This window comes from Erpetoichthys calabaricus, chromosome 3, assembly GCF_900747795.2.
Source record: "Erpetoichthys calabaricus chromosome 3, fErpCal1.3, whole genome shotgun sequence".
NCBI lineage: Eukaryota > Metazoa > Chordata > Cladistia > Polypteriformes > Polypteridae > Erpetoichthys > Erpetoichthys calabaricus.
In genome coordinates this window covers 37,047,467-37,074,490 of record NC_041396.2, presented here as the reverse complement: position 1 = coordinate 37,074,490, position 27,024 = coordinate 37,047,467, and the positions used below count along the sequence as shown (strand labels likewise).

The following is a 27,024-nucleotide window of genomic DNA, read 5'->3' as shown; positions in this document are numbered from 1 at the left end:
GAAAGAAGAGGACACACTGGATCTAACTAGTATGGAAAAGATTAGATGCACAACTGCATAAGAGGGTAAGGACATCTGCATCTGCAGTTTGAGAAACAAATGCCTTACTGGTCCTCAGTTGACTTCTTTTTTAAATACATGCCACTTACAAGTGTCATCTACAACAGAGAAAAGACGACTCTGGGGCACTGGGCTTAGAGGCAGAGTTTCAAAGAAATAGATAGATAGATAGATAGATAGATAGATAGATAGATAGATAGATAGATAGATAGATAGATAGATAGATAGATAGATAGATAGATAGATAGATAGATAGATAGATAGATAGATAGATAGATAGATAGATAGATAGATAGATAGATAGATAGATAGATAGATAGATAGATAGATAGATAGATAGATACTTAATTAATCCCAATGGGAAATTCACATATAAAAAAAGAAAAAGACATATTTGAAACTGGCAAATGAAAAGAAAAGGTTAAAATGGCCAAGAGAACACAGACCTTGGACAGAAGATGACTTTAAAAGCGTATTATGTTCAACATCTCTGTTGCAGATGATTCTGGTATTTGGTGTATATTTAGTGAAGAACAAAACTGAGGACCTGTAAGACATTTATTTCTCAGACTACACACTCTGATGTCCTTCTCCTCTTATGCCACTGCCAATCTGGAAAGGCATTTCTTTTTTATTCTGCTTAGATTCAGTTTGCCCTCTTCTCTTAATGCAGCAATAGACACCCTTGTATGAAATCCTCAATTTCTTGGCAATCTGTCACATAGAGTAAGTTTCATTCTTCACAAGCAACTAGCAACACCTTGGCTGTATTTTTAAATCAATGTAATCATATCTTTGTAATAGTAGGTATCGATTTCTATCAAAAACATGAAAATTTCTGGGTGACCTCAAACATTTGAATGACAAGTGTATGTATGAGCAAACCCTGCGATAGACTGGCAACAATTCCAGGGTTGTGACTAACTTGCATCCTGTATTAAAATTGGCAAGTTCAGTGAATAAATACATTTTGTAGCATGTCTCCAAGTTGCAAATATTCAATTTATTTTGCTTTTCATTTGTTTGAGACTTTTACAACTATCTGATGGAAAAGAAATGGACTTCTTGACAAGAACACTTTCAGAAGTTCAGTTTGTTTTATTTCTGACTGGATGATTCTTCTGTAGTCAGTTTGTTTTAGTGTGACAGTACGAGCCTCTGAGGCTAGGGATCTGCACTGGCAATCGGAAGGTTGCCGGTTCGAATCCCGTCAATGCCAAAAGGGGCTCTGCTCTGTTGGGCCCTTGAGCAAGACCCTTAACCTACAATTGCTGAGCGCTTTGAGTAGTGAGAAAAGCGCTATATAAATGCAAAAAATTATTATTAAAATTATTATATTATTTTTACTTCTGCACTAATTTAAATAAATTTCACTGTGACACACAAAAGCATCAAAATTACTTACCTTTCTGTGTGGAAGTGCTGTGTGACAAACACCACGCTGCAGAGTTCTGTCATGAATGACCTGTGAAAGATCAGTTTGCTCTGAAATTCAAATGTTGCTGTGTGCTCGTGTCTCTTGGTTTATAGTGGCAGCAGCTCACTCTGATGGGAATTGTAGAATTGTAGGCAGAATAACACCAGACACACACCCCAGGGAGAATCAAGGGGACAGAAACACACAAAGAAAGAGAGCGACTAGAAGGAAAGGCTAGAGCAGGGACATTTGTACACACTACTTATTAACGTAACTATATCAATTCAGGTTTATTGAGTAGGGAGCCTGTTAATGGTGAACATCCCCTAAAAGACCCTTACAAGAGAGAGTGTCCAGACACTGGAGGAAACTGAATACTTTACTGTAGAATACACATTGTGGTAAACATGGCATCACCTGCTGTGAAGTCAGCACCAAAGTTTATCAACAACACCAAACTGTCACTAAAACATAGAGGGACATTTTATCTGTATCCACTCATTATTGAGCCCACCTACACTGATAATTTGTATTTATTCACTTAGCAGATGCTTTTATTTAAAGTGACTTCCAAAAAACAATCAACATTATTCAGTAAACATCAACCTGAAGGCTGTTTAGAAACAAGTGTTTCAGGACACAGTTACAACAACAACAACAACAACAGCATTTATTTCTATAGCACATTTTCATACAAATGATGTAGCTCAAAGTGCTTTACATGATGAAGAAAGAGAAAAAAGACCAAATAAATAAGAAAATAGGATTAGGGAACACTAATTAACATAGAATGAAAGTGAAGTCCGATGGCCAGGGAGGACAGAAAAAACAAAATCTGCAGGGGTTCTGAGGCCAAGAAACCACCCAGCCCCCTCTAGGCATTCTACCTAACATCAGTGACCTCACAATCAGTCCTCATTGTATTCAGGGTTCACATGGAAGAACTTGATGATGACAGTCATGTGGACTTCTGGCCTTTATGTAAGGACATCACGGTGCTTTGATCAGGTGGTGGTGGCGCAGATCGGCAACACAGAAAACTGGATAAAGAACAGAAGAGAAAGTAGGGGTTAGTACGGATTATGGAGCCATCAGGAATGATATTGATAATTAAATGAATATACAGAGTAAACTAAAATGAAGCTATGAGAAAGCCATTGTAAGAAAGGCACTATATTGCACCCGACCCGACATAGATTCACACGGGAGGCACGGGTAAAATAAAATAAACTATTTATTTTTCTTCAGCTGGAAGGCACGTCTTCCCCATAATCCCTCCAGCCACAACACAGTCCCAAGCACAGTACTCCAAAACCCACAAGTAAACACACTTTCTCTTCCTTCACCACTCCTCCCTGGCAACCTCGTCCTCTTCCTCCCGATTCTGGCCTCTGAGTGGTGGTCGCTGGCTCCCTTTATTGGGTACCCGGAAGTGCTCCAGGTGCTTGATTACCGACATCCAGCTGCACTTCCGGGTGTGACGAAAGCAACGCCCAAAAGGGGCCAGCAGCTCCTGCTACAGCACCCCCTGGCAGGGCCTGCGGAACCCAACAGGGCTACACAGAACTACAACCCCCATGAAGCCCTGGGAGAGTCTGAGGCACCACTGCAACCCAGGGAGGCTGCCATCTAGCATCCAGGGGGAGATACTGGGTTTCCCACCCTTCTCCCCCTGGTATATATGGTGCAGGGGCGTCCCAGCCAGGCATGGGCACCGGCCATTCGTCACACCATGTTAAAATAATGAGTTTTTAGCAGTTTTTTGAAGTGCTCCACTGTATTAGCCTGGGGAATTCCTATTGGCAAGCTCTTCCAGATTTTAGGTGCATAACAGCAGAAGGCCACCTCACCACTTCTTTTAAGTGTAGCTCTTGGAATAATAAGCAGACACACATTTGAAGATCTAAGGTTACGATTTGTAGAGTAAGGTGAAAGACATTCTGAAATATAAGATGGAGCGAGATTATTTAAGGCTTTGTAAACCATAAGCAGTATTTTAAAGTCAATTCTAAATGACACAGGTAACCAGTGTAGTGACATAAGAACTGGGGTGATGTGCTTGGATTTTCTTTTCCTAGTTAAGATTCTAGCAGCTGCATTCTGTACTCGTTGCACTCAATTGATGTCTTTTTTGGGTGGTCCTGAGAGGAGTGCGTTACAGTCAGTCTAGCTGACAGAAGACAAAAGTGTGAACTAATTTCTCGGCATCTTGCAATGTTATAAGAGGTCTAACTTTTATTATATTTCTTAGGTGAAAAAAATTGACCATCATAAATAAAGAGATATACAAAAACAAATCACACAATTAGTTTGCTTTTATTAGCTATCAAGAATCTTTCATCAAAGCCATTATCAATTAGAAAAGAAAGATATTCAGAAAACAAGAAAATCTTGAAGCACTCCCTTTAGGGAAACAGCAGTTTGGATGGAGGTGGTTAGCTTATTCCACCTGCTAGGAGTTACACATAATAAGACTCTGGGTTGACTCTTAATTCAAAATCATCAGCAGTGGCATGGCAGCACATGCAGATACTCCTACCAGATAAAGAGTTGCAGTAATGCAGACAAAATCAATGCTTGAATCACTTAATCCAGTTTTCAACCAAAGAAGACAGATCTGGTTAGACCAGTATAATAACACAGTCCATCACAGAGTGCACACACACATATTTTTAAATTATGAGTTTTTGCAATTAAGAGTTTCTGTATTAATGTATCTAATTTGCCCATCTCTGAGATTTATTAGAGCAGTGAAAGTACATGGGAAACCCCATCCAGACATGGGCAGAACATGCAGCTTTTACACAAGTAGTTACTTGATGAGAGCTTCAAAATATGGATTCCAGAGTTTTGACTGTTAGCCATTGCAGTACTGATTAACAGAACAGTGGGTGTAAAAGTATCAGAATGTATCCTATTTTGGGGGACGTGGTGGCACAGCAGTTAGCACTTCTGTCTTGCAGATCAAGATTGTGAATTTCCCATTGGGATTAATAAAGTATCTATCTATCTATCTATCTATCTATCTATCTATCTATCTATCTATCTATCTATCTATCTATCTATCTATCTATCTATCTATCTATCTATCTATCTATCTATCTATCTATCTATCTATCTATCTATCTATCTATCTATCTATCTATCTATCTATCAAGAGACCAAAATTCACTTCCCAGCCTGGGCGACACCCATGTGGTGTTTGCATGTCCTTCCATTTTGAGCAAATATTTCATCCTTCTATTCCAAAGGTGGGTAACACTTTAGGTACTTCAGAAATGCATTTATTACTCTTTCAGTCTCATATTACAGATGTCAACAAAGCATCAGTGAAGTGGTTATTCATCTGTACAATGTGACCTACTAAACTTTGGTCAGAGGTGGCTTCAATGAGATGTGTCCATGGATATTGCATATTTCAGTATAAAACCTGTGAATACTTCATACTCATAAGTAATTTTGCAGAATATCAAATGCCATACTACACAGAGATGAATAAACTATTTACTGATGTCTTATAACTGTAATTAAGAATAAAAGAAGTCTTTATTAAAGTCTAGTTACATAAGAGTAAACAAGTTATAGATTAATTTTTGCATTACGTGAAGTAAAACGTTACCCAAAGATGTATATCTTTTGGAGATTGGCAACTCAAGATTAAATTGAATTTTTTTATTAAACTAGGGGGCTTTGCCCCCTGCTCGCTTCGCTTGCCAACCCCCGTGTTTGGTTTTCCGGATACACACTTTTAAGATTTTTTTCTTTGAATTGTTGCTATTTCATTAGTTTCACTTTTATTTCAGAACTTCTGTAAAAACAATATTTGTAATCTTGTGAGTCCCAATATGCTGAATCTTTTTAATGAGGTCAGGACAGGTTTCTCTGTTTGGGATTTCAGCACAGACAAAACGATCTACATCATCAGCAGTTAATAATTTTTTTTTTATATTTTTATTTTATTAATTTTCATTGTAATCATTCCATACAAATAGATCAATTTATAACCCAACAAAATTGAAGACAAATCAAACCCCACCCCTGAGAAGGAGAGCTTAGCTAAAGGAAAATTGCTTAAGGCTTTTTAATAAGGCAACATTAGACAAAAGAAGGGGAGAAGTAAATATATATGTAAATAAGAGATGGAGAAGGGAATTAAATGCGGTAATAGTTATTTCTCTTATTCTAAAATAATATTGATTAAATCCTGCCAAGTTTTGACAAAATTTTGTACAGATCCTCTAACTGAGAATTTGATTTTTTCCAATTTCAAATAATATAAAACATCGGTTTCCCACTGACTTATCAGAGGAGAATTAGGATTCTTCCAATTTAACAAAATAAGTCTGCGTGCCAAAAGTGTAGTGAATGCAATCACCGTTTGCTTGTCCTTCTCCAATTCAAGTCCATCTGGAAGAACACCAAACACAGCTGTTAATGGGTTAGGAGGGAGTAAAAAAGTAAGTAGAGTTCTGCATTGGACTCCTGTCTGTAAAGTCGTGCTATTTTCCTCTCACAGTTCCAAAAGTACATGGGGTTACCAAGGTGATACCCCAGCTTTTGTCTAGGTTTTTGTACAAGGGCTAAACAGAACATTTTTGACTCCTGGGGTAAATTTAGCTTTTTAAATAAGCAGACAGATAAATATATATACACTAACAAAGTAACCAATAAATGCATATGCGGTAAACTCTGTTTTTGAAATTCTAAAGATTCTTTATTTGTCACATGCATACTTATACAGGACAACATGCAGTGAAATGCATCCTGATCCGCTTATCAAAAACTGTGCAAAGTTAGAAGAATATCAGTTAGATTAACAAAAAGTCATAGATTGAAAGATAACAGTATAGTAGAACATAATAAATAAGTAAAATTATGTGAATAAAGTAGAAGTAAGTGTTAAGGTGTAATAGTGTAGCAATTATTATGCAAAACCAAAGTTAGACTGATGCATAGTTAAATGAGGCAGTTTGTTTGTTTGCACTACTGCAATCTTTACTTTCTTTTTTTATATTTTCTAATTTTCCTACTTTCATATCCTTTAACTTTCTCCACATGTGTATAGCACCACATTTTGAATTCTAATTTCCCTGGTTTCATAGTCTCTAACCTGCTCTGCATGTGTTTAGCGCCAACGTTTGTAAACGTCTTTATGAAGTTCTACTTTGTCATTTTACTCATTGTCTTTTAATTCTGAGCCGTACAGTACAATACATAGAACAGAATAAATCCTCAATACAGTATAAAAATAAAAATTCTAGAAGTACGGAGTAGAATTTCACATTAGATGATATCACATAGGGCGGCATGGTGGCGCAGTGGTAGCGTTGCGGCCTCGCAGTTCGGAGACCCGGGTTTGCTTCCCGGGTCCTCCCTGCGTGGAGTTTGCATGTTCTTCCCGTGTCTGCGTGGGTTTCCTCCCACAGTCCAAAGACATGCAGGTTAGGTGGATTGGTGATTCTAAACTGGCCCTTGGTGTGTGCTTGGTGTGTGGGTGTGTTTGTGTGTGTCCTGTGGTGGGTTGGCACCCTGCCTGGGATTGGTTCCTGCCTTGTGCCCTGTGTTGGCTGGGATTGGCTCCAGCAGACCCCCGTGACCCTGTGTTCAGATTCAGCGGGTTGGAAAATGGATGGATGATATCACATAATATGATTTGGATTTGTTTTAAGTCCTGGAGACCTCATTCATCGAGCTGCCTCCCCCATTTTGCCATTCCACTTCTGAAATAGCGCTAATCCGATGAAAGGACCCCTCATTCCCACATCGCCTTTCATCAGGGATGAATTTACCTTACGCAGGCAATCTACAATTTAAAGAGATTGTTATTTTCTTGTGAATTGTTACATATGCATTATTTTCACTTTTACTTTAAAAACTTTTGTAAAAACAATACTTGTTTCTTTATTTCCTGCCCCGCGTGAGGTTCCATCTCTTTCTTCCCAGACGTATAATACTGCTCGTGTTGTGAAGGGTGTTGTGGCTGAACGTATGCTAAGGACACGCCTTTGGATCATTTGCTGTCTTTTTGCTGCTTGCTAGCTGCCTCTTCTGCCTGTCGCATGTCGTTGTTTTAAGAGCTCCGAGCACATGATGCTTGCCTGCCAAAAGCAATCCAACAACTGCTACCTTAGAGGTCTGTTGACTTGTTTTAAATGATGGCTCACTGCCTGGTCTCACGTGACGTTGTAGAAGCAATACCTGTCTTTTATTTCTGGCCCCGGGCGTGTCTGAATTCTTTCTTGCAGGATGTATAACGCTGCTCGCGTTCGGTTGGGGTAGCTGCTGTCGCAGCTTTCTCCACATGTGTATAGCGCCGTTTTTTTTTTTTTTTTGAGCCTTTCTAATTTCACTGGTTTCATAGTCTCTAACCTGCTCTGCATGTGTTTAACGTCAACAATGTAAACATCTTTATGAAGTTCTACTTTCTTTTATTCATTGTCTTTTAATTCTGAGCCAGATTGGACGTGCTTTTTTTTCAATTCCACTTGTTCCGGGCTGATAATTACTTTCCTTATTTTCTGAATTTGCACCTCGATTATTCTTTTTTGCTCTTTTTTCTGTCCAACACATTTGAGTCTCTTTTCTCCGCGCCTGATTGGACGTGCTTTTTTTTCCATTCCACTTGTTCCGGGCTGATCATCCGCACTTTTCTTTCTTCTTCGTTTAATTGTCGACGTTTCATTTCTACCCTATTCATGTCTACCGTATTGACCTTATACACTTTATATGCACTGACAGCCCTGGAGCTGCGTGTGCTGCATGACTGCCTTTACACTACTGATTTGTTTTTTTTGATATTGCTTGTAAGTAGGGTGTGTCTTGCAAGACTCTCATTCTATGTTCCCGTGAGATGCACCGTGGCAGGTCTCTTTCGTCTTGCGGGTCTTTAAATTATCTTCCGAGAAGATCACGTATCGTAGACTATCAGGACAGGGGACAGGATTTCTTTTTATAATAGAAAGATAATATTGAGTTATGTATCTTAATGGATACTTGTTTATCATGGCAGTGGTGACTTGTTTCATTGTGGTGTGGTATAGCAGGTCCGCAGCTTAACAATCAGGAGCCTGTTTTAATAAATAAACAATTGAATGGTTGGTCCAATCGCCGTGGATCGGTGTTCTCGCACAGTAGGAGGTTGGTGAGGTAGTCGAGTCGAGCCGCACCCGCACATGATGGTGCAGTCTGTCACAATTGCTTCTTGGGCTTCCTGCTGTGCGTGTTTGAGACGCTGCAGCCACGGAGGCATATAAGGAAGAGGAAGGAAATGGGGGAGATGGAGAAAAAAAGACTCAAAAGAGAAAGAGAGGAGGTTGAAAGCTGGGAGAGAGAAGGGCAGGAGTGCGAGGGAGCCAGTGCGACAAAAAGGAAGCAGGCGGATTGGAATGGAGTCCCACGGACAGGAGCATTGTGGCCAGTGCTCAAGAGGGGGCTGAAGGTTACTCCTGCTGAGCAGCCAAAGAGTAACCACAATACACCGGAGGACTCCCCGTGTAAGTCTGTGAAGGCAGTGGGAATCGAAGGGGTGGAAGCTTGGCGGTGTCCCATGGAACGCCATTCAATTGGCGACAGGGACACGAGCAGGTGTGAGGGGTGTCTGCACCTGTGGCTCAACGTCTCTCTGGGTTGCAGAATCCGAGCTGGAGAGACATCAGTTTTAATGGGAAGGACTGGGGGCTGCGGTGTTAAAGAGGAGACACCTGCGTGGTTTTAATTCAATTTTATTGGGTGTATTTATGGCTTGTTATTAACCTCTATTAAAACAGACTTTTTATGGATTGTTAATGAATGAATGAATTTATTTATTTATCTATTTATTCCCTTATTTATTTTATTAAGATTTGCACCACACTTTTGGACATTAATTTGTTTTGAATTGTTTTAATAAAAGCACTTTTATGCACCTTTCCCATGCTTTGTGTGAGCGTCCTCATCCACTGGCTCATCCCTCAGGTATGTTGCCAGTCATAGCAGGTTCAAGAGACTTTCAGGATGCGACCTGGGAGTGTGGAGCCTACCTACACCATCACAGTTGGTCTGACATGTAAATTAGGATTTTGCTGTGCTCTGAACACATGGCAGTACTGCAGTGACTGTTACTACTTACACATGTGTGTTTAGATTCAGGCCATGACACAAAATCACTGCGGTTTAACATCCTGCTCATGCCCACCAAGTGCATTTACTTTTATTTGAGTATTATTCCTTACTTGTGTGTGACCTGTACTGCCGGCTAATTTTTGTGCAAATCTGATAACTGCTTCTACCTTTTAGCTCACCAGTCACTGGGAATATATTTAAAACTAGAAGCAGCATTCAGTGTTGCTCACGTAAGTAATTTTAAACTCTGGTCCTTTTGTCTGTTAGTTCACTTGCTCTGAGCAACCTGGTGGGAATGTCATTCAACCTGTATATAAAGAAAAAAAAAATATCGGTACCCCCAGGGTCAATTTTATCAGCTGGGACATAGTCTGTGATCTTCCCCTGATCAAATGAGGAGAGGCTGGTCCAAAAGTGTGGATTTGTACACCAGAAACAGACATATTCAGTATATATACACTCACACAGATTTTGAGCTTTAGATATTAGATTTGACCAAATTTACCTCAGGAAGAAAGTATCCAGTATTTCCAGTGGATTCATTTTCCTCTGCATCCATTGAGTGCCATTACATTTGATGTGTTTTCACAGGGGGCATCCAAGAAGGAGTAACCAATGGGTAGTCAAAGCTGCTGCTGAAGCCTCTAATCTCCAGAAGGTTGATCTCCTCAGACCTGCAAAATCTGGTAGCTCTTGGCACAGGAACTGAGATTTGAGATGTTTAATAGGTCATTGAACAAGAAAAGTGTCCTGCTAGGTGGGGCCTGCTTTTCTGTGCTCCACAATAACCCTTGTATTTAGATCCACATTGCTCTGATTCCTTACCTGGTGACACTTTACACATTTTCCACCATGCCCATTGCCTCCCACATCCTGTGCATAGTTGATTGATGTTTTTGAAATGGACCTATCCGAGTGAGTGTGCCTGATTGTTCCATGTCATTTCCTGTTGCTTCATATACAGTTAGTCCCTTATTTGTGCTTAATGCTGCTAAAGTAGAGTCTATCTCCTTGGGACAATGAAAGCTGGTTCATCAAATTAAAGGATAAATGGAGTCAAATTAGACTGCTGCCTGCCACATTAAACTGATCTGCTGTCTAGTCTTATTTTATGTGTTCAGCTGCAAAATATTGCTTTTACAGTTTTTCTCAGTTGCTTTGGTGCATTTCTCACAACAGACTTAACATTTGCATAACAGCAAGTGCATTTCTCAAAACACTTAGTGCAAATGGCAAAACATCATGGATGACCAGCAAAAGCAGGTAACCTCTTCAAAATCCTTAATCCATACCTCAAAAGCAAGTATTTACATCGCTGAATATGTCAGTGCCACCGAAATGCCAAGTCCATGAATCATCGTCCACGGACATGACAGGTAAAATGTAAAGTCATGTTATCAATATGAAATTGGCACAATCTAAACATTTTCTGATGCACAAAATATCTGAATGACAAGGGCAGGAAACATAAAAATACAAAACACCGATTGCGGGAGATTGATTCAAGAAGAATATTTTATTGATTGCACAGGTATATGGTGACATACCATGCACTGCACTTGGAGTCTGGCAAAAAAATGCATTGCAATACTTTATGCATAACAAATGAAATGAAGGAAAAAAAATTACAACATCGAAAACAATATATACATACTGAAACTCTAAATGCTCTCTACAATTGCTACTGATCCTGTATATTGGGCCACATGTTCTCATCCACATCACAACGGATATCTTCCTTTGCAATGCAACGTGGAAAGAATCTCCTAGAATGTCTTACTGTATCCAGCCTCTGCAGGCATCAGCTGTTATCTCCCCACACGCAGCTTCCATGGCAGCAAGCAGTGTCATTTGTGTATGTGGGTTACGCTCATATACCTTCCACCTCCAAGCTGAGAAGAACTCCTCAATTGGGTTGTGGAATGGGGAATATGGAGGTAGGAATTCCATCAGCATCCTGGGGTGGTTGGCAAACTATTGTCTGATTAGGTTGGAGTGCTGGAAACTCACATTATCACAAATGATCACATACTGTGGTACATTTTCTTGACCAATCTCCTCTTCAGGAATGAGATCCCTGTAGAGGGTGTTCAAGAAGATCAGCAGATGTTGGGTGTTGTGATACCTTGTTGAACACTTTTGACTGCAATGACTTCAACAATGAAAACATGACAAGTTTGTCTGGAGTGTAAGACTATGCAAAAGAGGGCTACACAATGCATTTTGATCATCGTGACATAAGCAACCGCTGATGCATGATATACCTGAGAATTGCACATAAGCATCTGCCTGAGTGAACTTAAGCAATTGCAAAATGACGAAAACACCCAGAAATTGCTGTTATATTGTGCACAACTGACTAATGGTTGTGGGAATTGAACGAGCAGTTTTGAGAACTGCAATTCTGTTGTGAGAAATGCACCAAAGCAACTGAGAAAAACTGTAAGCACAAGGTGCTTACTTCATCATAAGGATTATGAAATCAACACTGCATACTAAAACACAATACACTATCCTCACTGCAGAGGTGGGTAGTAACAAGTTACATTTACTCTGTTACATTTACTTGAGTAACTTTTTAAAAAATTGTACTTTTTAGAGTAGTTTAACTGCACTATACTTTTTACTTTTACTTGAGTACATTTGTGAAGAAGAAACGCCACTCTTACTTCGCTACTTTGGGCATCACTTGACTCATTACTTTTTTCCATTTACACATTAGATACACTTATATTTTTACCAGAAAGAAGTCGCCAGTGGATCTATTGCATGACTGTTTCACCAATCAGACGTAGCAACAATAATCACATGACTCCGTTTCAGTAATCAGATGTAGCCATGCAATCACATGACCACACACAAACTTCCTACGTCTGCAGCCTGCGAGAGCCTTTTAGTCATGTGTGGCTCCTGTTCACTGCTAAACGGTCATGGCTTCACTGCAAGAACCTTGAGAGCCAACTCCTGCTAAAGCTTAACCATAACTTCACTGAGTAAAGAACAAGCATGTTTTAACCAAACATGCACAGACACAAACAGTCAAGGGAAAGTGAGACTTCTTGTATGTGCACAAGCTGCCTTGTTCTAATGTTATTTTCTATCAGCTGTGGTATTTGGAGGGCAAGTGTGTGACGATGCCGGTCCCCTACAGACTCTTTTCTTTTCTCCTTTTCTTTGATTCCCCCTTCTTTTTTGTGCCGACCCGTATATATACACTCCCGTCTCCGTGGGCCTTAATCACACGCCTCAGAAAGCCAATGAAGCAATTGAGAATGATCGCACCCGCACCATTAATTCCCCGCGGTCATGCAATTGTGTCTACAGAGAGTGACACGGCTTTCTGGATTTGAAACTGGCCTTTTTTAAAATTTTTTTTGAAGGTGCGGACCCGCTACACCACAAAGTGAATATGCAGTATTATACTGTCAATGTACAGTATATCTTCTCACTGTAAGTAGTTTGAACTGCTCAAACATACATGTTACCTACTGTAGGTATTGGCTTCAAAAGCTTTGTTGTGAAAAACTGAGATTTGGAACTTTGTGTTATTTGTGCATCTTTATGTTGTAAAGATGTTCTTTATTTTTACTCATTTTTTATTTTATTATTTGGAAATAGCAGAATGTGCACATTATTGTATATTTTTGTCTGTCTTATTCCGACATTTCTAAAAAATAAATCATTTATTATGTTCAAACAGTTACTCAGTACTTGAGTAGTCATTTCACCAAATACTTTTTTACTCTTACTTGAGTAACTTTTTAGATGACTACTTTTTACTTCTACTTGAGTAATATTATTTTGAAGTAATGCTACTCTTACTTGAGTACAATTTTTGGCTACTCTACCCATCTCTGCCCCATTGTGAAGGATGGTGGTGGCAGCAGGTTGGGCATGCTTCTCTGCAGCAGGTCTTGGAAGACTTGAAAGGGTAGAGGGTAAAGTGAATCCAACAACATACGGGGAAAGCCTGCATTAGGACTTGATGTACAGGTGCTGGTCATAAAATTAGAATATCATGACAAAATTGATTTATTTCAGTAATTCCATTCAAAAAGTGAAACTTGTATATTAGATTCATTCATTACACGCAGACTGATGTATTTCAAATGTTTATTTCTTTTAATGTTGATGATTATAACTGACAACTAATGAAAGTCCCAAATGCAGTATCTCGGAAAATTAGAATATTGTGAAAAGGTTCAATATTGAAGACACCTGGTGCCACACTCTAATCAGCTAATTAACTCAAAACACCTGCAAAAGCCTTTAAATGGTCTCTCAGTCTAGTTCTGTAGGCTACACAATCATGGGGAAGACTGCTGACTTGACAGTTGTCCAAAAGACGACCATTGACACCTTGCACAAGGAGGGCAAGACACAAAAGGTCATTGCTAAAGAGGCTGGCTGTTCACAGAGCTCTGTGTCCAAGCACATTAATAGAGAGGAGAAGGGAAGGACAAGATGTGGTAGAAAAAAGTGTACAAGCAATAGGGATAACCGCACCCTGGAGAGGATTGGGAAACAAAACCCATTCAAAAATGTGGGGGAGATTCACAAAGAGTGGACTGCAGCTGGAGTCAGTGCTTCAAGAACCACCACTCACAGATGTATGCAAGACATGGGTTTCAGCAAGAAGAGACAGCATCAGAAGCGTCTCGCCTGGGCTAAAGACAAAAAGGACTGGACTGCTGCTGAGTGGTCCAAAGTTATGTTCCCTGATGAAAGTAAATTTTGCATTTCCTTTGGAAATCAAGGTCCCAGAGTCTGGAGGAAGAGAGGAGAGGCACAGAATCCACGTTGCGTGAGGTCCAGTGTAAAGTTTCCACAGTCAGTGATGGTTTGGGGTGCCATGTCATCTGCTGGTGTTGGTCCATTGTGTTTTCTGAGGTTCAAGGTCAACGCAGCCATCTACCAGGAAGTTTTAGAGCACTTCATGCTTCCTGCTGCTGACAAACTTTATGGAGATGCAGATTTCATTTTCCAACAGGACCTGGCACCTGCACACAGTGCCAAAGCTACCAGTACCTGGTTTAATGACCATGGTATCCCTGTTCTTGATTGGCCAGCAAACTCGCCTGACCTTAACCCCATTAAAATCTATGGGGTATTGTGAAGAGGAAGATGCAATATGCCAGACCCAACAATTCAGAAGAGCTGAAGGCCACTATCAGAGTCTGATCGACTCCATGCCACGCCGCATTGCTGCAGTAATCCAGGCCAAAGGAGCCCCAACTAAATATTGAGTGCTGTACATGCTCATACTTTTCATGTTCATATCTTTCAGTTGGCCAACATTTCTAAAAATCCTTTTTTTGCATTGGTCTTAATTGATATTCTAATTTTCTGAGATACTGAATTTGGGACTTTCATTAGTTGTCAGTTATAATCATCAACATTAAAAGAAATAAACATTTGAAATACATCAGTCTGTGTGTAATGAATGAATCTAATATACAAGTTTCACTTTTTGAATGGAATTACTGAAATAAATCAACTTTGTCATGATATTCTAATTTTATGACCAGCACCTGTATGTAGTCTGCGAGAAAAATGCACCTTGAGATAATTTTGTTTTCAAGCAAGACAACAACTCCAAGCATAAAGCCATAGCTGCAAAAAAATGAATTAAAAGCAACAATGTTAATGTCCTGAAGTGTAACAGCCAGAGTCCAGATTTCATTCCAACATATAATTTGTGAATGGACTTTTAAAAGGCTGTTCACTCACAAAACCTATCTAACCTGACAGAGCTTGAGCAGTTTTGCAAAGAAGATTAAGAGTCATGTACACCCCGACTCAAGGCTGTCATGGCTGCCAGTCCTGCAACAAGTAAAAAGTGACTTGGAAGGGGTAAATACTTTAACTGTTGACTTTAGACCATTGTGAAGAGATCTGTTTTTCACTTTGATATGAAGGGTTGTCAATGTCAATGTCAATTTATTTATATAGCACATTTAAAACAAACATAGTAATGCTGTGGGCAAAGTGCTTTACAAAAATAGAAGAAAATTAACATAAAACATAAATAGAAATAAAATATATGAACATAAAATAAAATGCATAATAAATAGAAGTAATGTTATATACATAAAAAATAGAAGTAATGTAATATAATCACAAAGATGAAACCATCAGCATTACTGAAGGTTACTGAATGCAAGTGAATAGAAATGAGTTTTTAGTCTTGTTTTGAACAGTTCAATTGTAGACGACTCCTTTATATGATGAGGTAAAGAGTTCCACAGGCGAGGAGCAGCAGCTGCACAAGTCCTGTCTGTCCCCCTTGGTTTTACACTTGGTACGAGGGACAACCAGAGACAGCTGACCAGAAGATCTAAGCACTCTGGATGGCTGATGTAAAACACACAATTCGGATAAATAGGCAGGAGCAAGCCCATGTAAAGATTTAAAAACTAGCAGCAAGATTTTAAAATCAATTCGAAAACTGACAGGCAGCCAGTGTAAAGAAGGTAATATTGGAGAAACAGAGTCATACTTTCTTGCCCCAACCAGAAAGCGAGTGGCAGCATTTTGGACTAACTGTAACCTGTGTATCAGGGATTTGTTAATCCCAGAATACAGCGAGTTGCAGTAATCGAGATGAGAAAAAATAAACACATGAGTAGCTATCTCAAGATCCCTAGAAGATAAAAAAGGCTTTAATAGACGAAGTTGGAAAAAGCAACTCTTAATTACAGAATTTACTTGTTTCTCAAAAACTATCAAAGGTAACACCAAGATTGCGGACTTGAGGTTTGGAAAAGACAGAGAAATAGGCAAGAAGTCCACGACCAATTTGGGCTTTAGCTGATGAACCCACTATAAGCACCTCCGTTTTATTTTGATTTAGATCAAGAAAATTATTAGCCATCCAGGATCTTAATTAAGACAAGACAGTTGTGGAGTTGATTTGTTGTAGAGTTGCAGACAGGAATATAAACCTGAGTATCATCAGCATAGAAGTGAAAAGAAATGTTAAATTTCCTAAAAATCGCTCCAATAGGGTGATGGTATATGGAAAATAAAATAGGGTTCTTTTTCTGTTGATCAGCATCAAAAAAGCCAAATTAAATCCTCTGTTTCAATGTTGAAAGTGAAAGCGAAAGAGAACATTCAAGTGGGTGAATACTTTTTACAGGCACTTTAAGTGTCTAAGGCACAGGACTATACACCACAAGGCTGCTGGTCAGTTTCTGCCACTGCCACACTGTGTGACCCCGTGCGTGTCATTGAACCTTTCTGAGCTCTAACTGATTTATGTCACCTTGGTTGCACATTAGTCAAATATTTAATAACAGCTTCTGAAGTAAGCAAGCACTGAGATTTTGTCTCCTTCTCCATTAGTTTTATTGCACTTTATAGACAAACTTCAGCCTTTCCTGCATGCCAATGCCATGTACCTGTTTATTTTGTTCACTCTGCCAGTTTTCTGTCACAAAGTTGAAGAGCTGGTATTCGTTGAATGAGGCAAAACCCTGGGCTTGGTCACTTTGAGCTTGGCCTTCACCTTAGGATTAGTAACAATGACCACTACAGGGCATACAGATGTATAAAGGATGGCAAGAAAGCCCCGGATGTCTGAAAGAAGAGGTGCCACCCTTACGATGGTCAATGAGTATAGCCAGATTGCATTGTCCCCCTCAAAGAAGATTGTGTAGAGGATAACCAAAGTGACCACTGCACGGGAGGCCTTGGTCTCTGCTCTGGATCCTGAGGTTCCATTGTCTGAGCTTCGGAGGTTCTTCACTTTTTTACCATGCCGATATAGCAGCACCAAGATGTAGCAGCTCATGACAGCCATCATTACTATGACGGTAAAATCAATGAAAAAGAGGGACAAACCTACGGAAATATAAACAGTAAAATTTGGAAACGTGAGATAGCAGTACTCATAAATAAATGTGTAAGGGGGTATGGTGTTGTTGATAAGTGTCGCGTAGGTAAACAGAATTGGATGAATACTACATATGAAGGAAATGGCATAGAGGCTTGCAATGATGATGTGCAGGTACTTTGGGATTTTGTATTTTAAGGAGTTAAGTATGGAGGTGGCAGGGGCTACTAGCACAGCTTGGTAGGTGCTTAAGAGGCAGGTAAACTTTATGGACAGAGTTCTTGATGTCCGGTAGAAGAGAAACACGAGTTTGCAGCCAATATCATCAAATAAGTTCTTGCAGCCAAATGCTGTCAGCATCTGAGGGACACTGCGAGTAAAGGCTGAGGTCAGGTTGGCAATGGCCAGGTGGCACAATATGACATCAGCGGGAGTGAGCTTAGCTTCAGTCAGACGAGTGTGAAGGAAGGCACAGCAGATGAACAGATTGGATGGGATGTTGATGACCATTAGCATAAGATAACCGGAAGCTTTCAGAATAGCTCTGGTGTCCATGAAGTTATCCTGAAAAAGAGTAGATATTGAACTATATGAACAGTATCTTAAGTAATATGGCTGCATTGTACAAAATATTAGTAAGATCTTTAATCCTCCATTGTACATCAGCCACGCACATTCTCTTATGTACTTTGAACTGTTTCCTTGAATACTTTTCTATATACAGATTCATTTGGATTCTACCATGATCCTCCACTCAACTAAACTGGTATGTTCCATAACTCAGTATCATATAGGACACCCTAGAGCAGGGGTCTTCAATTACAATTTCATTTGGGCAAGATTTTCAAATCAAGAAATTTAACTGAACCAGACATTTTCAGCAATGGGTAAGCAGCAGGTAATGACCAATTTTAAATCAACACAAATTAATGTATTAAAAACAAGTAATGTTCATTCATTGTTTCCCATTTACATCTGGTCACATCTGACACAGGCATATCAGAAAGTGAATAAAAAAAAACAAAAAAGCTATAACTAAACAGAATCTGAAGTAATAGTTTTTTTTCCACTTTTTGAAATAAAAAATAAACATTTTGTGCAGGGTGGCGCAGTGGTAGTGCTGCTGCCTCTCAGTAAGGAGACCCGGTTCACTTCCCAGGTCCTCCCTGCGTGGAGTTTGCATGTTCTCCCCGTGTCTTTGTGGGTTTCCTCCCAAAGACATGCAGGTTAGGTGCATTGGTGATCTTAAATTGTCCCTAGTGTGTGGGTGTGTGTGTGCCCTGCAGTGGGCTGGTGCCCTGTCCAGGGTTTATTCCTGCCTTGCACCCTGTGCTGACTGGGATTGGCTCCAACAGACCCCCGTGACCCTCTGTTAGGATATAGCGGGTTGGAAAATGACTGACATTTTGTTCATATCTGACCCAGACACATCTGAAAGTGTACAAAATCAAAAAAGTGCACAGTATTAGCAATAACGTTTGCTTCCCTTTTGTAATATGTGAATTTCCCCTTGGGATTAATAAAGTATCTATCTATCTCTATCTATTTATCTATATGAGATCCTTCCCCAATTTAAACAGGTGGGCAATGGATTTTTTTTTTCATAGAACTTAAAATATTTGAGTTCCACAACAAAGCCTTTCCTGTTTAAATTGTCTCCCTCCCCACCCAGAAAAAAACTACCTGAGTAAATGTTTAAGAGCAAGGCACCACACCACGTATGGCATGAAAGTGGATTGGTACATTTATTTTAATGATTTATCTTTAAAATGTCTTTGTCCAGAGTTCTAGGGTGTCAAGTAATGAATTATTAATTATCATTATTATTACTATTTTTACTAAATCTTGTTTTCCATGTGGGTGGCATGGTGGCGCAGTGGTAGCGCTGCTGCCTCGCAGTTAGGAGGCCCGGGTTCGCTTCCTGGGTCCTCCCTGCGTGGAGTTTGCATGTTCTCCCCGTGTCTGCGTGGGTTTCCTCCCACAGTCCAAAGACATGCAGGTTAGGTGGATTGGTGATTCTAAATTGGCCCTAGTTTTGTGGCTGGTGTGTGGGTGTGTTTGTGTGTGTCCTGCGGTGGGTTGGCACCCTGCCCGGGATTGGTTCCCTGCCCTGTGTTGGCTGGGAGTGGTTCCAGCAGACCCCCGTGACCCTGTATTTGGATTCAGCGGGTTGGAAAATGGATGGATGGATACCTATATGATGGGCAAAGGAATTTCAAATTTTGCAGGCCTACCATTTGTTTTGATGACGGGTTGCGTCATATTCAGCCTTTCATTCATTATTCTGGCATAAGCGTAACCAACCTCTCATTAAAATTCACCATTTGGAATACACGGCCGTCCTATCAGCAGCGCCATGTACTTAGCAATATTTTCATGCGCGCGTCTCCAAGTCTGATGTCATTTTCGCATGTGGCACCTAGCACCCTTATGCGGCTCAGGGATATGCAAGGGGGAACCTGTACCAACACATATGTTAACGGCAAATCCTCCTAACAATAAAAAATTGCCTCTTGCATCTGTTACAATATAATTAGTTTAAAGTTTCAATAATTTCATTTGAAAATGGAAAACTAAGTAGAAATGATAATTGGCAAAGACCATTTTTGGTTGCATTTGAGACCATCTTAGCTGCAGTCTGGAGCCCTGACAGGACCACATGCTGGACCACCTGGAAGATATTTCTGGGCCACATGTGGCCCACAAGCAGCCGTTTGGATAGGCCTGCCCTAGAAGCATTACCCCATGTGATAGATATCATTAGGACTTGTTGTTTAGGATGATTTAGCACCCTAAAGATATAAATATGACATCTTTGCAAAAACATCATCTCCTGCTCAAAATGATGGAGCAAAATTGCCACCTTTCATGTTAAGTCTCAAAATCCCTTCTGATGACCACTAATTTTGGATTGGGCTCACCTTAAATGATTTCTAAAGCATGAATGCAGATAGAAAGCTTGAGAGACAAACAGAAACTTTATAAAGAGGATACTGTATATGGGATAACTCTGAGTTTTACAAGGTTATGGGGAAAATGAAATACCACTGCACCCGTTACGTTTTAGAAGCTTTCAGAGTTTTTGATATTAAATGTTCATTTAAGCAATAGCTACGGTAAGTAAAAATGCATACATTATAACTTTTAAATTGTGAGAAATACTATAAAATTCTGTTTCATAAAAATGTTTATTTTCATTATTTAATATTGATTTCCTGATTATGTCATATAATTAGAGAGAGTTTTCCAGGAATTTACTATCAATGCAATTTCACTTCTTTCCTCCAAGCTGCTCAGCCATCCAAACCAATTGACTCAAAGGGCTTGCATGTAAACAACTGCAGTGAACCTTTAGAACAAGGGCTGTAATAGGGGGCTAGAGTGTATCCATTAGTCCAGTATTTCCCCACCTGTGGGCCGTAGCATTGCAGGTGGGCAGTGGCTGACCCCAGACCAACCCCCACCAACCCCTCACCGCTCCAACAATCATACTCAATTCACTGTGCAGCATCAAAGGTGGATCGTGGCCGACCCCGGACAAAACCCTATTCACTGGTCAAATGGTTGCACTCAATTCACAGCAGCAGCATCATAGATGGATCGTGGCCAATCCTAGACAACAACCCTAATCCCTGCTCTGACGATTAATCTCGATTCACCAAGGAGGAAAAGCATTGATGTTCGTCATCTTGATTCATCTAACGCTCTGATGCACGAGGGACAACTGCCACCCTAACCTCACTTTAACAATCACACTTGATTTGTCAAAGCAGTGTTGGGGTCCCACATGATAACCAGAGCATCGAATCACTACATGAATCAAGCGGTATTGTCAATGCTTTTCCTTTTTGGTGTATCGAGCATGATCATCAGAACAATCATCAGAACAGGGGTTTAGGAGGTTATCCTGGATCGGCTATAATCCACCTACTATGCTGCTGCTGTTAACTGAGCGTGATTATCTGTTCAGTGGATGGGGTTTCATAACAGGGTCTGCTGCAATCCATCTGCCATGCTGCTATTGTAAATCAAACACAACCATCGGAGCAGTATTTAGGAGTAATGTTTTGTCCAGGGTTGGTCGTTGTTCACCTTCTATGCCAACACAGCAGACCAGTGGGAAATGTTGCTCTAAAAATGTTGTATTGGTGGTCAAGGTAATAATGAAAATTCCTGAATTATTAGCCTTGATTTTCACATACATCTGCATTACTTACTTATTTACGGTTCACTGATCACTTAATTCTCCATCCAACACACTGTACAGTACTTTGTGGTTGATCGCACGTTCTTCTCACGGAGAGGAATACCTTATCAATGGCCAGAAGCTGCTTTGCTCATGAGCTGCACACCTGCCGGGATTCATGGATATATCTGTCCACCTTCGGATTGCTTCACTTGGAAGAACTAGACTTCTGAATACTTTAACAATGGCCAAGAGCCACTTCAGGAGCTGTACTTCTGCCAGGATTCAAGGCTATGGCGCCCCATGCCCAGATATCTACATTTGAAAGGGCTCAACAAACACTCTAACAGAAGCCAAGTGCTAGTCTGAAACTCTTCCTTTGATGAGCCATGTATATGTTAGTCCGTTCTCAAATAGCTACCCCTAAAAGAACTTAACTTGAACGTGCACTGCTCTTTATATTGACACTTATTGCTAAATGCCAGAAGACAATAAGACAGTTTCAGTAAAGGTAAATCCCAAAGTTTATTTCAATTATTACTAATGCTTATTTGCAGAAATAACCATTATAAATGTTAGAGATTAAAAACATTCAAATTGAATTATTCAAATCAGGGTCATGTAGCAGGTTCGCGTCAGATTTATAAGTTTAGTTGTTGCGGTCTTTGTCTTCTTACGCCAGGAGTGATGCTTGTGAGCATATTGTCAGTAGATGACAAATCTGACAGAGTTGTCATCTGTTTCTGGAAGTAGTGCTGTATCTGCAAATGCTTTTAAAATCGTTACTTTTATAGGGAGCCTTTGATGGCTCTTTAATGTAAGATTTTGCATCAGTTATAAATTCTCATGGTGTGATTAGTTGTTAGTGAGGTTACATCTAACTAACTGTGGGAAACATGGTGACAAAGTCCCAAGCCCCTATCCCGGGCAGGGTGCCAACCCACCGCAGGACACACACAAACACACCCACACACCAAGCACACACTAGGGCCAATTTAGAATCGCCAATCCACCTAACCTGCATGTCTTTGGACTGTGGGAGGAAACCGGAGCGCCCGGAGGAAACCCACGCAGACACGGGGAGAACATGCAAACTCCATGCAGGGAGGACCCGGGAAGCGAACCCGGGTCTCCTAACTGCGAGGCAGCAGCGATGTGAAGTGTTTTTGTGCGTGTGTGTGAAAATAAGGTCTGCTGCTCCCTACAGCCTCACTGACACTTTTGTGTTTACCTGTATAATGGATGTAATCTGTCACATACCAGTCAAATCAATACTATTTATGCCTCTTGTTCATATCGCATCAGAGAACCACAGTGCATTTTTAAAAACATGTTGTATACACACAAAGACATGGCGAAGTGCACAATCGTGCTCACTAGGGTGTTTTCTCCACAACAAAAATTACTACATGAGAGGCTTGAGTTATACTCATCAATGATGCTAATAGAAATGAATTGAGTTGAGAACTGCACAAAATTAATTTTACTTGCTAAATCTTATTTTTCTTTGCTGCTATGAACTGTCATTTGTATAATTTTTAGCATCATGTATTTCTAGTGATCGTCTGTTATGTTCTGTCTTTAAAAAATAAGTTAAGCTTGTCACTCAGAGGAAGAATACAGCCTGCTGAGAATTGGCACATGTGCTGGAGTTGCACAGGCAAGCATTGCTGCTTCTGGCATTGGATGTGTAGGTTACTTTTGCGGGCTGCAAGGAACAGAGCTGGACAGAGGCAGGAAACCTAATTTTTATGAGCCTCAGATAAGAGGTGAGTGTACCAGCTCAGAAAACAGGAAAGTGACTGAGCCACAGAAATAAGGTAAAATTGCTTCTGGGAACAGGAACCTGCCTATATATAACTATATAAAGTTGATCAGTGCAGTGTAGAAGAGGCTATGATGCCAAAAAATAATGTGAAAATAGAACAGCCTAAAAACTGAATATCTGCCACCACCATATTGTATGGTATTTATTGCCACATCTTGAATTTCTTCTGCATTTAAGATTATTTAATATTAATCATTTGAACATTATAATATTAAACTGAGCAAAGTTCTTCTCTGGTTTGTATTTCTATTTACTCTGCTGCAGTTAACTAAGTGTTTTCATTAAGTGGTTGAGTTCAAATTCAAAGTTTATTGTCATGTGCACAGTAAGGAAACACGTTTCCCTGTACAATGAAATTCTTTCTTTGCTCTCCACACCAAATGACAAAACCAACGTATAACGATAAACATAAATAATAAGTAGCAGATAGATAATAAGTAACAGAGGCAGCATAAAGTATAAAAACAGAATAGAAATACAGTATAAAGTGTAATGTGCAGTTAGGTGTGTGATGGACAAGTCAAATGCAGTTGTGGAGGTACATAGAATGAGGTGAACCACAGTTATAAACTCCAGTCAGTTATTTAGGAATCTAATGGCCTTGGGAAAGAAACAGTTCTTTAGCCTGGAAGTTCTGCATTTCATACTTCTATACCTCCTGCCTGAGGGTAGAAGTGTGAACAGTATGGTGAGGAGAATGCTCCTGTAGAATAGATAGATAGATAGATAGATAGATAGATAGACAGACAGACAGACAGACAGACAGACAGACAGACAGACAGACAGACAGACAGACAGACAGACAGACAGACAGACAGACAGATAGATAGATAGATAGATAGATAGATAGATAGATAGATAGATAGATAGATAGATAGATAGATAGATAGATAGATACTTTATTAATTCCAAGGGGAAATTCACACTGAATGAATACAGTAGCACGATACAGAACAAAATGTAGGTGTATATACTGATAGAGTAACATGATATAGAATTAAATGTGGACTGAAAACCTCCAGGTGCTCTTAAACGTCAGATAGAAAAGGTAATTGGACATTTTACTGAGGATCCACATTAAAAAGACCCTACACAGGTAAGAGAAGGTATATGTTTTCAGTAGAAGTGCCCCCTAAAGCCTTTCTAGACACAACCCTATCCTCGTCATGACTGCTTCAGTAAAAAAAAATTTTTCTATCTCCAATACCAATCACCCATATTGACATCATAATGTTTAAAATAGGGATCATGCTACCAGAACACAACTGGCAGCTCGACAAAATAAATGTCAACACATGGCAGGTAGTGAGTCCAGTGATTTATTTAAAAGCTAAATGGCAGGCATATGCCTGTGGAATTAATACATGTACACATTTCCAGACAGAGCTAAACATCTTTCTTCTTTTGACAACGGCAGGAAGAGAAATGAAATTTGTTTTGTGATTTGTGTGTGTGTGTGAAGCAGAAATATCAGATTTTGCTGCAAATTACGTTTTGCACAAATCATTTTATTCATCACTGTAGTTCCTGTTTTAAGAGTTGTTTCTGGTGTGTTATACATTCTATTAACACCAGACAAATCATCTATTACAGTAAGACCTTGTCCTTTACTAGTAACTCACTAACGGATGCAGTTGAATTGGCCCCTAACTTTAAGGTGTTTCCACGTTAAAGCACTGCACTTCCCTTAAGACTGTGTTCTTTAGAAGATATGTTGTTGATGTACAGTATAAGTACAATAAACTTTAGGTACAAAATCATCTTGGATTAATGCTGATGGCTGCAAATGATTTTGTGCACTGCTCCAAACAGTTAAAAAAATGAGGAATTCCAGTGTGCTCCCTTCTCTTCCATATTGGGGGTCTGTGAATAAAGAGTTGGCTCTCTTTTAATCACTTTTAGGACCTGTTAAGAGGCTGGCCCTGATAGATGTTTTTTCTTTTTTTCTATTCTTTTTATATCTTGAATTCATATCACTGAACATCAGTTTTTAAAAGTTTGCAGAAAAGAAAGGTTTTAGGCCATCTGTTACATTTTCAGTTTTTTCATATTTTGTAGCATTGGCCAGATGCCTTTGTTGGAGGTCCCATATGGCTTAGTTTACTCCTTACAGGTAGAGGAAGTTGTAATTATTTTAAGGAATTGCAGCATAGCATTCTAAAAGTTGTTTAATCTCGTTCAGGGTGGTGGGGCAGAGCTGGAGCATCACTGAGTGCAAGGCAGTACACTGCATTGGGCAGGTTATGAGTTTATCACAATGTACACTCAATCATATCTTCTCTTAAGTCAATTTCAAATCCCTAATGAGTACCCTGAGGAAAAACAACTGAAACACCGGGCAAATGCATTAAGAGACATGAAATTCCAGCTTAGGATTCTGGTCCTTTTGGGTTTCAACTCAAACCACTGAGCCACCATGCTTCTACCCTGGTTTATTTTTGGAGATTTTTTTGTTACGCGGAATTATCACATGATAGCAACAAATTGTGAAACTCAGCTCTCAGGTCTACGTGCATCATCACACCCTCATAGTCAATGTAGATAATCCTTGTGCCTTTTTAGGATCTTATAATATTATATGAGGACAGAGAACATTAACAGAATGACTCCAGCTCCCTGCACTATTCGAGACGGAAAAGATAAACTGATAAGATGGAAGGATATTGGTAGGAGTACAGAAAGCTTTAAAAATTCTGTCTCTTTGACTTTTATAAACTGGATAAATTAACACCCTCTTGTGATCCTCAATTGAATTTAAAGGATTTGATAATTAATAGGTTTTTAGCAGCGCCACCTCACAGCTCCTCTCTTTGTCAAGTTTGCACGTTCTCTGCATGTTTGCCTGCTTTTATTCTTAGATTTGTCCATGTCTCAGACATAAACATACAGTGGCGTTTGTCCCAGTTTGAAATCATTTCAGTTCATGTATGAGCACATCTTGCAGTAGATTGGCATCTAGTCCTGGGCTGCGTCTAACTTGCATCCTGTATTAAAATTGGCAAGCTCAGTAAACAGAATGAATCTTTTAGCATGTCTTCGAGTTGGTAATGTTAAACTTATTTTGCATTTAATGTGATCAAGACTGCTACTACTTGATGGAAACCATGTTGACCTCTTGACAAGACCACCTGCAGAATTTCAGTTTATCTGTTTTGTTTCTGATTGGGTGATACATCTGAAGTCACTGTCGTGTTAATGTGTTCTTCCCTTACATTTGATTATTACTTCTACCCTAATTTAAGTAGAAATTAACATGACATACTAAAGAGTCAAGACTTTTTCTTACCTTTTTATGTGGAAGTGCTGTTCGACAAACACCACGCTGAAAAGTCCTGTCATGAATGACCTGTGAATGTAGTTCAGTTCCATCTGAAATTCAAGTGCTGCTGTGTGCTCAGGTGTCTTGGGTTATAGTGGCAGCAGCTCACTCTGATGGGAATTGTAGGCAGGATGACGCCAGACACACACCCTAAGGAGAAACATCAGGGCAGAAACACAAAAAGAGAAAGGGAGTCTACAAGGAAAATCAAGAGCAGAGGCACTTAGTATTAACTAACTATATCAATTCAGCTTTATTCAGTAGAAAGTCTGTTACT

General features: G+C 39.7%; 1 protein-coding gene across 1 annotated transcript in view; it reads right to left on the bottom strand.

Annotated features, from left to right (window-relative positions):
- Nucleotides 1-26,790, bottom strand: part of LOC114649248 (olfactory receptor class A-like protein 1) — a 38,481-nt gene extending 11,691 nt beyond the window's left edge. The window contains exon 1 of the mRNA XM_028798751.2: nt 26,715-26,790. The gene's annotated coding sequence lies outside the window, so the exon portion shown is untranslated. The remainder of the gene's footprint in view (nt 1-26,714) is intronic.
- Between the last annotated feature and the right edge of the window lie 234 nt (nt 26,791-27,024).